The sequence below is a fragment of the Oryctolagus cuniculus genome, chromosome 6 (assembly GCF_964237555.1).
Source record: "Oryctolagus cuniculus chromosome 6, mOryCun1.1, whole genome shotgun sequence".
Classification (NCBI taxonomy): domain Eukaryota; kingdom Metazoa; phylum Chordata; class Mammalia; order Lagomorpha; family Leporidae; genus Oryctolagus; species Oryctolagus cuniculus.
The window spans coordinates 155,909,922-155,927,932 of NC_091437.1; the positions used below are offsets into that span (position 1 = coordinate 155,909,922).

Sequence of the window (18,011 nt, forward strand, 5' to 3'; positions counted from 1 at the left end):
CAGCCAGTATGCCATGACAGAAACAAAACTGTACCAGGGCTGCATACAGCCACAGGATGAACACAGCACCTCTTTCCAAAGTACTTGTGGGAAGACAGTTTTAGAAGAAGACAAATACAAACTATATGTGGATGTGGTCCACAAAGACAAATTGCTTTTTTTCTCCCTCATGATCAAACATAATATTTGAGGAAATTTCAAAGTCTCTTAGGGTCTCATACAGAATATAATTTATACTGATCCAGCTATATCTGTTTGACAAAAGTGTGGGAGTTGGGGCTGATGCTGTAGTGCAGCAGGTTGAAGCCCCGGTCTGCAGTGCCCGCATCCTATATAGGTGCCGGTTCTAGTCCCAGGCTGCTCCTCTTCTGATCCAGCTCTCTTGCTATGGCCTGGGAAAGCAGCAGCAGATGACCCAACTTCTTGGGCCCCTGAACTCACATGGGAGACCTGGAAGAAACTCCTGGCTCTTGGCTTCAGATCGGCTCAGCTCCAGCTTTGCAGTCATCTGGAGAGTGAACCAGTGGATGTAATACCTTTCTCTCTGTCTCTCCCTCTCACTGTATATAACTCTACCTCTTAAATAAATAAATCTTAAAAAAAAATGTGGGAGTAGGAAAACAAGAATTCGTGAAAAAATGTGGGCATCTCTATTCACCCAGAGCCCACTGTTCAGAGGCCATGCCAGTACAATTGTGGAAGATGACCAAAGAATTTGTCTTACCTCCCTAGAAGTGATTCTAGTGCTCAAACATAGCATGAATGGCTTTGGATGTGCATACATGACATCATAGCTCCTAAACCCAAGCCAATCCCTTCTCTTGTGCTCCAATGAGCAAATAATGGCTGAAGGAAAAATGCACTACGTCAGTGTGTCAGTTTCTAGTACAGAATCTTCCTAAACAATATTCAAGGGTACTTCTGCAATCAAATTCAATTCTACCTCCAGGGCACAAATTTAAAGACTACAAAGAGGTGCAGGGTGATGGGAGGCTTGGGGGAACCGGAGGGCATCTCTGACTGAGGAAAGATGGCCAGAAAGAAGTCATATGTGGGATAACTAACATCACTCCAGTCTGTTAGAGTCTAATAACCAGGTGAGTGTGTCCCGAGACCAACATACAGAGCACCTAGAGTAAGACAATGAAATCTCAACAACTCACACACACACAGTGTGAGTGCCTATGTGGGAGGAGCCCAAGGGGTTTGCGATGGGGAGATTAAGAAAGGGTCAGGATTATAGCCAAGGATTTCCCTTCCTGTCTTACCTATTGTTCTTTTTTTATTTCTGTGACTATTGATAATTCACCCCACTCAGCAACTATCACAATTCTTACTATAAATAGAACAAACACATATTTAAACACTTCTAGAATGCATGAAACAAACATGATTAACAGGTATAGAAGAGGAAACAAATGAACTTAGTAATTACTACAAAAACTCAACTGAAAGTTAACTGTTAGGCTTGGACATACAAACTATGTGTACTTTTATCACTTGCTAACAACTAGCATGTGAGGCAAAGATTGTCTTCATGCCCCAGTGCTGCTTAAAAAAAAAAAAAAAAAAAACTGCATGTGGGACTTTAGAAGAATTAGACAGAAGGTTTATTCACTGTCCTTTTCAGTAAATACCTGGGATGGAAAACAACTCTTTAGTAATTATGAAGAAAGTAGTTTTTGAATGTCAGTGGGATTCCCAGTTCCTCAAATGTCCTAACTTAATATTTAGACTAAGAATTCTTTACTTTCCAAGATCCATGTTGGGATAATGGCTATCAAAAAATTTTGAAAATATTTACAAAAGAGGCCACACTGAAAATTCCCCAAAGAATCTCTAGGAAAACAGATCTCAAATACAAGTTTATCTTCAGATGCATTATTAAATGCTTTAAATTTTTTACTTCTGCAGAAGGATAAACACAGAGGCCTGTTCCATGACCCTAAAGACAGAATTTTCTTGAATGACGAGCTAATGAAAAATGCAAACCAGTGGAAGTCTTGACTCATTGCACCAGAGTTGCTACATTCCAACCAAAGGTCTGCTTTGCATCAAGAGAGAACAAACAGCTCCTCAAATCAAAAGTAACCCTTAACCCCTTGCCTTGAGAATATTCTTCCTTTTGTTTAACATGGAAACACAGAAAAAGATCCCCCTCAAAAACTTAACACAATCACTACTATGAAGAGCTCCCATTCACTTGGCATAGACTGATTATGTGTTGATCACATCGACCTTCAAAAAGCCCAAAAATCACAGATGAGGTTTTGCAGCAAAGGGTTGCATTTTCCATCTATAGTTATGTGGACCAAGAAAGGTAGCCTGATCCAAGGACAACCAAGCAACCCAAGGCATGAAGAGACAGGTGAGCTGGGCCAATCAGAACCAACCCTTTCAGAAATCTGAACTAAAAAAGAAAGAGGTCATGATGGGTCATGTACAAATCTTATTGAGGAAACACAATGACTCAGCCGTAAATAAGAGACATACAAAGCAGAGGCAATGAAAAGAGGCAAGAGCTCTCTCTCTCTCTCAAGTTATTTGAAAGTTAGAGTTACAAAGAGAGAAGGAGAGACAGAGAGCAAGGCCTTCCAGCCACTGGTTCACTCCCCAGATAGCTGCAACAGCCAGGGCTGGGCCAGGACAAAGCCAGAAGCCATGAGCTTCTTACAGGCCTCCTGCAAGGGTAGCTGGGGCCCAAACTCTTGGGCCATCTTCCACTGATTTCCCAGGCCACAAGGAGGAGGTTGGATCAGAAGTGCATAGCCAGGACATGAACTGGCATCCATATGGGATGCCAGCATTGCAGGCCACAGCTTTACCCATTAAGCCACAATGCCGGCCCCATGAGTACCTAACTTCTGCAGAACACAGATGTATTCTCAGGGAATCAAACTCAGCAACATGTAATTCCAGAGCCTAGAACTATCCACTGTGCTATACACATTCCAGAATGACAACCACCAATTTTGAGTGTGTTCTATAATCTAGACTCACAAGGACTTCACATGTATCACCAACCTGCTCTGCCTTGCAAGATTTGCATTGGTATTTCACAGAGGAGGAAACAAAGAAGCTAAGTAGCTTGTGTAGGGTCACACAGGCAATAAATGGCAGTCATATGATTCACAAATGCTATTTTCACTGTGTACCTCTGTGCAGCAGACAATGACAACTATGAGACTGTAGCCTCTGTAAAAATTGGTAAGAAGGAGCAATGGATGCCTACATGAAGAAACTGGAAAGGCACCAGATAGCTATCAATGCATCTCAAGGACCTAGAAAAACAACAACAAATCAAACCCAAAATTAGTAGGAGGAAAGAAATAATTAAAATTAGAAAATAAACAAAATTGAAACTTAAAAAACAAAATACAAAAGATCAGTGAAATGAGGACTTGATATTTTGAAAAAAATTAACAAAATTAATGTACCATTAGCCAAAACAACCAAAAAAGAAAAAAAAAAAGAGAGGAGACTCAAGAGATGAAAAAGGAAATGTAACAGATACCACAGAAATAAAAAAGGATCATCAGGGATTACCAACAAGCTGGGAAACTTAGAAGAAATGGAGAGATTTCCAGACACCTACAATCTACCAAAACTAAGCCATGAAGATATAGAAAACCTAAACAGACCAATAACCAAGATGGAAACTGAATCAGTAATAAAGATCCTCTCAACAAAGAAAAGCCCAGGACCAGATGGCTTCACTGCTGAATTCAACCAGACATCTAAGTAAGAACTAATTCCAATTCTTCTCAAGCTATTCAAAACAATTGAAAGAGAGGGAATCCTCCCAAAGGCTGCATCACCTTAATTCCTAAGCCAGAAAAAGATACAACAGAGAAACGGAACTATAGACCAATATCCCTGATGAACATAGATGCAAAAATCCTCAACAAAACATTAGCAACATATCAGAAAGATCATTTACCTGGACCAAACGGGATTTATCCCTGGTATGCAGGGATGGCTCAACTTCACAAATCAATCAATGTGATACATCCCATTAACAAACTGAAGAATAAAAACCATAAGGTTACTGCAACAGATGTAGAATAAGTATTTGATAAAATGCAGCATCCTTTCATGATGAAAATCTTAAGCAAATTGGGTACAGAAGGAACATTCCTCAACAAAACCAAGTCAATTTATGACAAACCACAGCTAGCATCCTATTGAATGGGAAAAAAAGGAAGCATTCCCCCTGAGATCTGGAACCATACAAGGATGCCCACTCTCACCATTGCTATTTAATATAGTCCTGGAAGTTTTAGCCAGAGCCATTAGGCCAGAAAAATAAACCAAAGGGATACAAACTGGAAAGGAGGAAATCAAATTATCCCTATTTGTAGATGATATGATTCTATATATGGTGGATCCAAATGTCTCCACTGAGACACTACTGGAATTCATAAAAGAGTTTGCTAAAGTGGCAGGATATAAAATCAACACAGAAAAGTCAACAGCCTTTGTATATACAGACAATGTCATGGCTGAGAAAGAACTTTTAAGATCAGTTCCATTCACAATTGCTCCAAAAAGAATTAAATACCTTGGGATACACTTAACCAAGGATGTCAAAGAACTTGATGAAGAAAATTACAAAACACTAAAGAAATGGAAGAATCTTCCATGCTCATGGATCAAAAGAATCAACACTATCAAAATGTCCATGCTACCAAAAGCAATTTACAGATTTAATTCTATCTGAATAAAATATCAACAACATTCATTGTAAATCTAGAAAAAATGATGCTAAAATTCATATGGAAACTCAAGAGACCCCAAATAGCTATAGCAATGTTACACAACAAAAACAATGCTGGAGGCATTACAATACCTGATATCAAGATATACTGGAGGGCAGTTATAATCAAAACAGCCTGGTACTGGCACAAAAACAGACTTGTAGACCAATGGAAAAGAACAGAAACTCCAGAAATCAATCCATGCATCTAACATCCAACTTATCTTTGACAAATGAGCTAAAAATCAATCCCTGGAGCAGTCTCTTTAACAAATGGTGTTGGGGAAACTGGATTTCCATGTGCAGATGTATGAAACTAGACCCATACCTTACACCTTACACAAAAATCTAGTCAAAATGGATCGAAGACCAAAATCTACAACCTGGTACCATCAAATTATTAGAGAATATTGGGGAAACTTTGCAAGACATTGGCATAAGCAAAGACTTCTTGGAAAGGACCCCAGAAGCACAAGCAATCAAAGCCAAAATTGACAAATGGGATTATATCAAGATGAGAAGCTTCTGAACTGCAAAAGAAACACTCAGCAAAGTGAAGAGGCAACTGACAGAATGGGAGAAATTTGCAAACAATGCAACTGATAAAGGGTTAACATCCAGAACCTATAAAGAGCTCAAGAAACTCAACAACAACAAAACAATCCAGTAAAGGAATGGACAGAATACTTGAACTGGTGGCTTTAGAGAACTATGTCTTATTTCCTTCACAGCTCCTTGGACCGCATGGCACAGGGAGATTAGCGCTGATAAATGGTTCCAAAAGCAAGTGGTAAAATAAGCAATCAGGATCTGGGAGGGGGCTCCCTCTTATTTCCTCCAACACAAAATGAAGAAATCAAGGACTTCCAACATTACTTCATAAAATGCTTACACATGTAGTGAGATTGCAAGAAAGTAAGAAAGGTGTACGGAGCAAAGGCCAGAGGAGCAAGCACAGAAGTTGACTGTGCCACAGGCCTGAGAGGGTCTGCCGTATTTTAGTAAACCAAGGGACTGTGCGTTTCAACAACTTTGTAGGGATAGGTAGGGAATTAGAACTTAGCTTCCCTCTCAAAACTCGAATGCTTAAGGGGCTAAAATCTCAATGAAAGTATGAACTAGGGAAAAGGAAAATCCATGTAACAGTATACAGAGATACAAGAAAGCTGGCCTGTAGTGGGGAGGAGTATCCCTGAAAGCACATGACTACTGGAAGTGATTCCACCTGCATGTTTTAAGGCCTCTCAAGTTAAAAAGTATTTTGAAAAAGTGATCCAAACATTCAGGAGTGAGGGACACCATGCCAGAAACAGTCTCAAGGAGTAGTCTGTGTACTACACTTGCCGTTCTTCAGTAACTGAGGTTTTTTTAAGAAGAAAAAAAAAAAAAGAAGTTTTAAGATTAAATAAAAGTGGTCTGGGGCTAGAAATACCCTAAGAAAATCACACACTAAAATACTCTGGAGGATAATGACTCAAATCATGCCAAACAAATTTCCCATAGAGAGAGCTTTACTTGTAATGATACCATCTTCCAAAAATACAAAATAAAATAAAATAAAATAAAAAATAAATAAAAAATGCTATATGAGTGAGAATTAGCAGATATAAAAACAAAGATTTTCCATAAGAATGAGCTGATATAATTATTGAGCAAATTACACAATTTGTAAAAAAAAAAAAAAATTGAGGACCTACAACAATAAAAATGAGAAAATATGAACAGCAGACGTGGAAAAAAATTGAAGAAATCATCTTAACTGATGAGAAAACTGGCAGACTAGAAGAGATATTTGTGGGTTGGTGCTGTGGCACAGCAGGTTAAAGTCCTGGCCTGCAGCACCAGCATCCCATATGGGTGCCAGTTCGAGTCCCGGCTGCTCTACTTCTGATCCAGCTCTATGCTATTGGAAAAGCAGTAGAAGATGGCCCAATTTCTTGGGCCCCTGCACCCGCATGAGAGGCCAGGAAGGAGCTCCTGGCTCCTGGCTTCAGATCAGCTCAGCTCTGGCCATTGTGGTTATCAGGGGAGTGAATCGACAGATGGAAGAACTCTTTCTCTCTGGCTCAACCTCTCTCTGTAACTCTTTCAAATGAATAAAATCTTAAAAAAAAAAAAAAAAGAGAGAGAGAGAGATTTGATGAAATTACCCTAGTTGTAGTAGAGAAAAAAGAAAAGTAGGATAATTGGGGATAAGAGAAATGGAAGAAAGAATGGGAAATTCAATGGAAATCTAATCCCACAGGCACCGAGACAGTGACCACTACCAGGACACAGAGCAATCACTTCAGTTGGGGAAGCCCGAGGGAAATCAGGGCATAGTACAGGATCTATTGTTAAACTTAATCAACAGTTGACCTTTGTACTAGGTCCCAGGGCTACTAAAGCTCAAGGGGGGGAAAGTATTAAGAGCTACAGCAAGCAACCACTTCATTGATCTTGAAGAAGAGGGATATGAAAGAAAGGTATTCCAAGATGTAATATGAACAGCTGGCTTGCTGACTATTCAGTTTGCACAAGACACTGTACTAAGTACTTTGGATGAAGGACCACAAGAGGTCCTCTCAAAACTGTAAGGAGATGGGAGGATTAGACTATGATAATGATTTCACAGGTGAGGAATGTTAAGCACCTTATCCATAGGTAAGTAGGGAACTGAAAGTCAAACCCAGGTAGTCCAGTGTCTTTAGCTGGGGTCTTAACCATTCTGCCATCACAGCAGAACCCCCCATTGCCTTGACTAAAATCTAATTTGTAATTAATAAATGACACATTGAAGGAACTATCCTTTGACATCGTTAAAAAAGTAGTGAGGTGGGGCTAGCGTTGTGGCACAGGGGTTGCCTCCTGTGACACCAGCATCCCTTATGGGTGCCAGTTCGCTTTCTGGCTGCTCCCCATTTATGTGCCTGAAAAAGCAGCGGAACGTGGTCCAAATACTTGGGCACTATCCACATGGGAGACCCAGCTGGAGTTCCAGGCACTTGGCTTTGACCTGACCCAGCCCTAGGCATTGCAGCCAATTGGGCAGTAAACCAGTGAAGGGAAGATATCTCCTCTCTCTAGCTCTCTCTCTCCCTCCCTTCTCCACCCCCTTTTCTCCCTCTCTGTGTAATTATTTCAATAAATAAATCTTAAAAAAAAAAAAAAAAACACACGAGGTGAGCCAGAACGTCGTCTGCCCATTGGGTAGAGTACACTTCCTTCACAGGAGCGGTGAACTCAGATGTGACTGACACATTTTTTTCCCTTGGGGAAAATCGCGTCCTAAGGAATCTATTAAAGGGGAGGCTGAGTGAGGCCCTTCTCAAGAGAAAAATGAGGAAAGCCACCAGACCAGAGCTGGCCAGAGCGGCTGAAAGAGTGGTCTTTTCTCAAACCACAATTCTTCTCTGTGGTGAGTGGTGCCACACACATGTTGACAGAGCCACATGGCAGCACAAGATGCGCAGACAGAACCGCATTCCTCTGTGCAGCACCTCACTTTTGGAAATGCAGCCCACAGAAGCTGCTCAACAGGGGGAAAGGCTCATTACTCAGAAGTGCATTATAGCACTGATGGTGATGCAGGCAATCTCCGGAGCTCCAACAGCATAAAAATGGTCTCATAAATTATACAGCATATCTATAATATTATTATGTGGCCATTAAAATTATGTAGCCATTAAACTAATGAAGAATGCAAAAACTATAGAGCAATGCTTATACTATTATACATGGAAAAAGCAAAATGCAAAAAGGCATGTTTTGGGGGATGGTTAATTATTTAAAACAATGTATGCAAAGGACTGAAAAGTAAAAACTCAAAATAGTTGTGTAATATTTGGGTTAGGGTAGGGGGTGGTCTTTTCTCTCAAAGTATTTAAAAAATTCATTTTACATGGTATACTAAATTAAAAAAAATAAAAAAGGCATTCAGGTCTCTGGATAAGTCTCCAATCCCAGAATCATTTGCAGTCTCCACAAAATTACACTACTGTTTGTTAAACTAAATTCTTTCCCTAAAGCACTCCCCCCAACGATTTTGCCAATGTTAGCTTACATTCTGCAGAAGAGCAGTATCAAGTTACTTAACATGATTCAAAAAACCTGAGGGAGAAGGGGGGTTTGGAGGAGAAGGAACAGTCAAAGGCACTTAAGCCACTAACAAAAAAAGTACTGTGGCTTGTACATAAAACCATTACTGGCCTCCATAAGGCATTATCAGTCCAATAATACATTTCTGCTTCAGACTTTTTAAAAAGTGTACTCTAAACTAGAGCAGGCCTTGAATTTCAAACACACAGAGCTAAAGGAATGCCGCAGTGGGAGAATTAAGGCCCATTGAAATTGGCCTTTTGTCTAGGATGCATTCTTCAGACTTAGGAAAAAGACAGAGTCTGGTTTAGCTGAGCATGGATTTGAAAGTAAAATCTGAGGTTTTCAGATTACTCACACAGCCTGAGATGGAATGCCATGCAGACTTCTGTGATAGCTTCTGAATAAATTAGCTACTGTGTGACCCCAGCATACCTCTAGCTCCAAGGAAGCAGGCAAAAAAATCTGTGAACAGGATGTGTTGGGAACACAGGTAATGACAGTTCCAATGGCTGTTTACACACTTGCTTAAAGGGCCAGCAGTAGGCAAGAAACAAGAACGTTAAAACCATATGTCAACTTGCTACCCTGCCACTTGGGTAACACATGCCACCTCCCAAAGTCCTCTCTCTGGGTCTCACCTATGCATCTCGATCTGGTGTAGAAATACATAGGCTTGGATAATGGCGTGATGTGTCTGTTCACCCCATGCACCAGGTACACCACATTCCTAACTGACACAGGTCTCCATCCAGACAATGGGTGGCAGCCCCAGGGTCACTATCAGCTGAGTCATTTTCCTGGGCAAGTTGAAAGGTACACAAAGGTAAGGATCTCAGGTTTAGGAGAGGCCTCTGCATTCACATTAGGTTACAGTTCTTTTTCACTGTTGCCTTAGTTGGACTAGATAATTGGGTCTAGCATGGTTCTAAGCACCCCAGAATTTCAGTATTTTAATGCATTACTTCAAAGCATAGAAAGTTATAAAAAATCCAGGACAAAAAACGTACGTTAACTCACTCTCCCTATTTGGACCTACATTTCCCACCGAAAAAGACTCATTAATTCACTGCAACTTGCAGTTTGACTAGAATTATTTCTATAGTCCCTTGCAGTTCTAATATCCTTTCAGTCTGATCTCTGTGAAAACTAACAAGGAACCAATACTTTATGTAAAAGCATAAAGAAATGACATTCCTCACTGAAAAAAGGTCAGCTGGATAAACTCGGGGTAGAGATATGTTTCTTAGATATTCAAAGCTTCTAAGGTATTTTTGATCTATATTGATAAACCAGCCTTTCACCTGAAACATGCAAACATAAAGACACAAAACTAAACCAACAAGGGCAGATCTTGGTCCTGTATACATCTTTGGAAGAAGGCATCTACATTTACGAAAACAAAACCAAAATCCTTCCAGAACACAGTCCAGCAAGGGCAGGTTTCGGGTGAGGGGTGGGGGGGACAATCTTTCCTTAGTTCAGTTAGAAATCTCACTTCACTGTTCCTCTCTACCTTTAGAAGCCGCTCTCCTGAGCCTGTTCATCGTGATTTCCCCTGGCGATTTATGTTAAGCTTCCTTTTTTGAAATACAAATCTCTCCTATAACCATTACCCAAGGAGTTCTTTAACCCACAGTGTAAGATGAGACACTGGCCTAACAAATCCCATCTCTGCCCCCAGACCCCGTGCACACTTTGAGAACACTGCGGATCACACTGTCCCTAAGCAAGAAGTGTTTCTCAGGGCCCCGCCCTGACCAGGTGAACCTGCTGCACAGCTGCTCACATTGGGTGCCACCTGCTCTGGGAACAACGAATCCTCCTCATTCCCTACCTCTGCATTCTTCCACTCAGGAATGGGGCTGCTCCTAACACTGTGCTGAACTTACAGAGATACAGCGACAAGTGCCTTAGGCTGAGATGAAAAGGTGATTCCTCGGCACCTGTCAACAACGGACAATTATCCCATTTGTAACTTAAGCTTCACTCTAATCTTAAAAAAAAAAAAAAAAATACATGAGCCAGTATTTATCCTAACAGTTGAGATGCCCTCATCTCACACTGAGGTTTGAGGGTTCGATTCATTCCTGGCTCAGAATCCTGACTCCAGTTTCCTGACAATGTACACCCTGGGAAGCAGAATGGATGGCTCGCGTGATTGAATTCCTGCCACCCTCGAGGGGGACCTGGGTAGCACGCCATGCTGCAGCCTTAGCCAAGCCTCAGTCTCTGAGAGCGTCTGAGGAGTGAACCAGTAGATGGGGGAGAGGTCTCTCTCTTCTCTTTTTTTTTTTTGGGGGGGGGGGGGACAGGAAGAGTTAGACAATGAAAGAGACAGAGAGAGACTGAGAGAACAGTCTTCCTTCCGTTGGTTCACCCCCCAAATGGCCGCCACGGCCTGTGCGCTGTGCTGATCCGAAACCAGGAGCCAGGTGCTTCTCCTGGTCTCCCATGCGGGTGCAGGGCCCAAGCACTTGGGCCATCCTCCACTGCCTTCCCGGGCCACAGCAGAGAGCTGGCCTGGAAGAGGAACAACTGGGACAGAACCGGTACCCGAACCGGGACTAGAACCCGGAGTACCAGCACCGCAGGCGGAAGATTAGCCTAATGAGTTGCGACGCCAGCCAAGAGCTCTATCTCTTAAATAATTTTTTTAAAAAATTGTTTTAAAAACTGAAATTAGGTTATAAATGTGCCATTAAAATATTGTATTGCTTGTATGCCACATTAACTCCAAGGTATTTTTCTTTTGAAATTATGCCTCACATAACTTCAGTAAAGAATACTTACTACTTGAAGAAGGAAGATAAAATCAATAGCACTTCTTCCATTTCTACATGCAAAGCTCAGATTCATTTAACTTTGCAATTTAGCTTCCAACATCTACCAACCCACATATCCATATTTCTTGTCTTCTTTTTTTGTGTCCTTTAGGACTATGAAAAAAGTCACAAGGCTCTTTTTTTAAATGAAACTAAATGTTAAAACTAAAAATTATAAGTTTGATCACCTACTAAGCTAAATCTGCTTTTATAACTAGGATTTCATTTCATGAGGAAATGATCCCCAGTGAAACTACACATTTTCACAGAGGCATCCTTGCTGTGAAATCACTAAATTTAGTTTACCATTCCCCAGTGTCTTCTTTAAAAACATGACATGCACCTTACGAGTCCCTCCCCCGATCCCGCTGCTTACATAATGTATAAATCTTTTTGGAATAAAAACTGTGTATCTTTATATTGAAAGGGGGGAAAAGTAAGAATTAAGTCACTGGTGGTTTCAGTGAGTTGATGCTCAACTACCCAAACTCTGGAGGTCTGAACTGATATTATTTCTTCTTATTTTTGTTTCCATGGTTTGTTTTGGTAGGTGCATATACGCTTGAGTGTTTGGGGACAATCTCTTCCCCACTTAAATGTACACAGTGACTTGATTTACTTCAGAAAAACATCAAATACATTTGTTCCCAAGGCAGATTCAGACTGCTGGCCACAGAATGGTTCAGGTTAGAAGGGCTCAGAGTTGGTTCTGGACAGTGATCCATATTCGTAAGTGGTCCTCATGCTATGCCCCCTCTTTCTACCCCACCCTCAATCTTAAGAGCCAAGTGCCTTACATGAATATTCCTAACCCCTAAACAGCCCACTCTGTGAAGTAATAAAGCCAGAATACTGTTTTACTAGGAAGAATGGCAGTGGAATCAAGGACCTTGCTAAAAGTCACCTGTGAATTCAAGTATCACTTTTCCATTTTGTTATCTAGGCCTGTTCAATATTCAAATAGATGCCTGTGAGGTGCTATTTCTCTATTCATTTATATTAGTTTTTTTAAACTGTGGAATATTATTATAGAAAACAAGAGTATACCCATTTTTGTTTTTTAAGCACAATAAAAAAAAAAACTTAGGGGTAGGGTAGAAATAAAAAATATCAGTACAGGGAAGTTTTAGAAGTGCTAGAAACAACTTAGAAAGCGAAAAATACAGTCTTTTTTTAAAAAAAACACTAAATGTTTTTCCAGTATCAAAGCTTTGTTGGATCCCTGCATATAGGAGAGGAAAATAGGAAACACTTTTTTTGACATGTTGAGTTCAGTACTGTGTCCAGCAAGAACCATGCTTCTTTTCAGTGATGATGCAAAGTGTAACTTTGCAAATTAAGCTAAAAAAAAAAACTAATGGTGAAAGATGCAATCTTACCATTCATCCACCAATGGTTTTAGTGTAACAATCATCACTCATCATTTCAAAATTAAAGTGAAGAAAGCCCACTCTCTAAATCTTTCCTTTGTGAAGGAGAAAAAAAATCCAAAGCTGTCTCTCCTTTTTAACATTCACTGTTGGTGGGAGGGGAAGGAGCAGAAGCAAACTGGTGGGAGGGGTCAGCAGGGAAGAAAAATAAACCAGGTCTGAAACACTGGTTTTGTATCGGAATTACTTTGAGCAACTTGCTAGGAACCTAGAAGTTCAGCTCCAGACGCTAAGAGGTTGTAGTGAGGAGGAGGCACAGGCCCTTACTATCGCTTTACCACCAGCACCCTGGGGGGCAAGGAGGTGTGTGTGCACAGACCTTCCTTGCAGAAGTCCTGGCTTGCAGGGTCCTGCCTAGAAGTGACACAAGTCGGAGCAGGCCACACTTGCAGGAAGACAGAGAAGTGGTTTCCACTATCTGTGCTGGAGCCTAGGCATTGGCATAGTTTCTAAAAGGTCCCCCGGGTGATTCCTGTGCAGCCAGGGTTGAGACCACCACCTTGTGTGGTTGCAGTTGGCACACAGATGAAACCTACTTATCCTGTCTGTTCTGATAACAAAGTTCATTATCTCCTCCTCCCAAGACTTGCTCAAAATCCCATCAGTCCACTTACTCTCCATAGGAATGAAGGGGGCGAGGGGGTCAAACAGAGATGGGGTCTTGGAGTGAAGACACCTGGGCTGTAGTATTGGCTTAACTCTGAGATCTTGGCAGACCTCTAATTTTTTGTTCTTCATTTTCTCATCTGTAAACAGGAACTTTTTTTTTTTGCAGTAAAATTCCTTTAGGGCATAAAATTCTATAAATCAAAATACCTTAACAAGCACATTGTTTCATTCTCCTCACATACACGTGCACCTCCTTGCTTGCACTACTGCCCCTTTGGGAAGTTTCAGGTCAATATGACAGCACGCCTTGAGAATATCCGAAGACAAACGATTATTATTTTTTTAAGATCTTTATTTATTTGAGAAGTAGAGTTTGAGAGACAAACAGGTCCTCCATCGGCTACTTCACTCCCCAAATGGCCACAACAGACAGAGCTGGGCTGATCTAAAGTCAGGAGCCAGGAGCTTCCTATGAGTCCCGAACACGGGTACAGGAGCCCAAGCACTCGGGCCATCCTTTACTGCTTTCCCAGGCCACAGCAGAGCTGGATGGGAAGAAGAGCAGCCAGGACACCAACTGGAACCCAACTGGAACCAAATGGGATGCCAGTGTCACATGCAGAGGCCCAGCCTACTACGCCACAGCGCCGGCCCAGAAACCAATTAGATAACCATGAGGATGGAAGGAAAGGCACAGATGGAGATTAGCTGGGCCTTCCTGGTATTTCTTCACTTAAACCGTACACGGCAGGATTTTGTTTTGGAGGAATGGCAGAGTTGGGAGGCTGTGTTCCATTCTTTGGTAGAGAGAAGATAACAATTGATTAAAAAACAAAAACGAAAACAAAAACACCTTGACTGAAGAATCAGAAAGCTGTGGTTTCTGACCTGAACTATTGCACTGGACCAATCTACCTTCAATCCTAAATGGAAGACGGAGGCGGATGCTTAACCTTTTACGCAAAAAAGAAGGTCAATCTGGTATGGTGACGTCTGCCTCTCTTCCCGTATTCTATTCCAATCAAGCCTGACTACAGCAAGAGTCCATTTCCTCAGAAGCGTGAACTTTGCTCTCTTCGCAGATGTGTGCCATGTGAACACTTGGCCTTTACAGAGCCCTCCTCAGGGTCATCAGTGCAGACTCTGCTTGGCCCTTAGCGCACTCACCATGATTTTTACTTTTTTTATATTTACAGGAAAGAATGAAAGAGGAACTTCTCTTTTCTTCACAGTTCACTACTTTAATGTGGAATAGAGACCATTTACTGAGGCCTAATGAGCATAGATTCCCCCACAGAAGTCTTAGTTGTGTTAAAATTTGTAGCCAGGGGACCTCAGGCTAGTCCTTAATTTTTTCTTAAGATTTTATGAGACAGGAAGCGATAATCATAACCATCTCAAGTTTAGGTTACAGTGAAACAAGAGGTTATACAAAGCTCTTTGGGGCTGGTATACTGACACAGCAGGTTAAGCCACTACCTGGGATGCCAACATCCCATATCAGCACCAGATGGAGTCTCGGCTATCCCACTTCTGACCAGTTCCTTGCTGGTGCTCTGGGGAGAGCAGCGTAAGATGGTTCAAGTACTAGGGCTCCAGCAACCCATGTGGGAAACTGGATGGAGTTCCGTAAAAAAAGCTCCTGGCACTCGGAATAGAGTTAACAAGCAGTAACTGCTTCTCTTACAAATGGGCTGTAATCTGTAGTTTAGAGATTTCTGCATTTGGAGTTCTATACCTAGCCCCAGCAGAAGGAAGTAACAAATGCAGTCTGCAATAGGGCTTTCTATAGGTCAGCAAGAGCTAAGGAAGTTCCCTAATTCATTTATCAAAGATTCCTGGAAGGCAGCAGTAATGGCTTTGGGTGTAGCACTTAATGCATATCCAGATGGGTGACCCTGGACAACACCCCTCTCTCAATTACTATTCCCCTGAGACAAACCTACCACCTGCCTACAAAAGCTCTCCTTATGGCCAGCCCAGCAGCCAGAAAGCACTTTCAAAACAGAGGAACACACAGACTAAAGGCTCATCTGGTGAAGTAAAATGGCTATTAGAGGGGCCATATCAGAGACCAGAGAATTTTGTCTGCTCCTTTGTCCTAATTCTCCAAGTGAACAGGCATGGGGAAAACTGTTTATATTCCTCACAAAGACTAGCATATTACTGGAAAAAGGTAATACTGACCACATTTCTGCAGTAGTAAAGGTACTGATAATGACTAGACTAGAGGCTCCCAGACAGGGAGTGATTAGGTAGAGAACCAAGTTCCAAACAGGGAAGCCGCTCTAGGGAAAGAAAGCGGGAAAGACTCAGCCCGCTCCACAATGGGGTGCTCTGCAGTGAAGAAAACGTCACAAAAAGGCCCCAAGGCCTCGCTTTCTAGCTGTGTCCCTGGGCACAGCAACCTCCCAGAGTTGGGTCCCTCAACTGTTGTTGTTTTAAATGGGGTGGGGGTGAGGAATGGGGTTGGGGAGCTCTGACAATGCTCCATCTTTAACAATGTCTTCCATTCTGTAAGTCTGGAAAGTGATTCCATTACTGGGACAAAGGCTATTATCAGTCCTATTTTATAAAGGTTTAATAACTCACCCAAAATCACGCTGTTAACAAGGACTGGAATGCCTAACTCTCACATCAAAATTTAGGTGTGTGTGTGTTTTAAATAACCTCCTGACCAATCACGGAATACAAAGAATGAATGTGCTAGGACACCTGATGATCTATGTTACTTAGAGGTACTTTGGAAAGAAAAGCTGGCACAAGTGTACCATGTGGGCTCATTCCAAGGCCTATTGTGACAAAGGACTTCCATCACAGCTGAGAATACACAGAGTGAGCACCTGACCTACATTCTGAGCAAACAGATTTCTGATTGAGATTTGCAGGCTCAATCAGAACTGAGAAAGATGTGTCACTTGATTGTGTGAGCCAAAATAGAACATACACACACACAGACATACACATGTACACTCACAATTCCATCTGTATTTTCATTTGTGTGAGGTCAGTGGATGCTGATGAGTCTGGTCCTATTTTCTGTAGCCCTCCCCTCACCTCATGTCAGAATCATCTAAGTGTGTGCTTTACACACACACACACACACACACACACCATTTTTATTTGGGGGGGGGGGTGGATATTTCATCCAGTGCTGCATCGTGGGGAAATGAATCTTCTTTCTACTGGTTCATTCTCCAAATGCCTTCACCAGCCAGGGCTGCCAGCCCAGAACTCATTCCAAGTCTCCCACATGGGCAGCAGGAACCCAAGGACTTGAGCCATCACCTGCTCCAGGAAGTGTATTAGCAGGAAGCCAAGCCAGGACTCAAACTCAGGCATTCTAATAGGGAGGGTGGATGTCCCAAGCAGCATCTTAACAACTGTGCCAAAAGCCAGCCTGCGTGTGTATGCTTTTAAATGCAACCATCTGGACCCACACTGGACTTTCCAGATCCAAATCTGCAAGTTGATTATGAGGCATGCTCAGGCTGAGGACCACAGGACGTGGTCATCAGAGTAAGACTGAGGAAAAAGCAGGGCTGCACAGGGTCAAGGAATAAGAAGAACCAAGCTGCCTCTGTCTCATACGGTCTGCCATTCACCTCCTGATGGCTCCCCACAATGGCTATTTTGAAAGGACAGTATCTTGCAGGCAACCATAGAAAGACCACAAGCCACATTCACTCTCTGCTCAGTGAATTTAAGACAACCCAAAAGAAAAAGCAGATAAAGTTGAGTTGAGGTCAAAGAGACAGGAAATGCAACAAAGCAAACATAAGTTCAAAATACGAATTCCATTTTGCCAGATGGAACAATTTTCAGACAATCTCATCTTTTAAAATCTAAGCAAAGGGAGTGGCATTTAACCCAGTGGTTAAGATGCCTGTGTCCCACATCAGAGTACTTGGGTTTAATTCTCAGCTCTGGCTCCGGTCTCAGGCTTCCTGCTACTGTACACCCTGAGAGCCAGTGGTGATGGCTCAGGTAATGGGGCTCCAACCACCCATGTGAGAGGACCAGGATTTCCTGTATGGCACCTGACTCTTGCCCCAGCCCTGCCACAGTTGTCTTGCAGGCATCTGGGAAGTCAATCAGTGGATAGGAGCTCTTTTATCTATCTCTCTGCCTTGTCTGCCTCTCAAGCTGGAAAAAAAAAAAGTAAGCAAAAACAAAAATGGGGGGAAGACACACATAGTAAGCAATGAGCAATGTGATACTAAGTATTTACTAAAATATTCACATCAAAAATCCAAAATAACTGCTATAGTAATCCAAATCTGATATAGCACTAAGATGAATGTGATGGGTAGG

General features: G+C 41.9%; 1 protein-coding gene across 7 annotated transcripts in view; it reads right to left on the reverse strand.

Annotated features, from left to right (window-relative positions):
* ASAP1 (ArfGAP with SH3 domain, ankyrin repeat and PH domain 1) overlaps positions 1-18,011 on the reverse strand; it is a 381,209-nt gene that overhangs the window by 189,817 nt on the left and 173,381 nt on the right. The gene's annotated exons all lie outside the window — the stretch shown is intronic.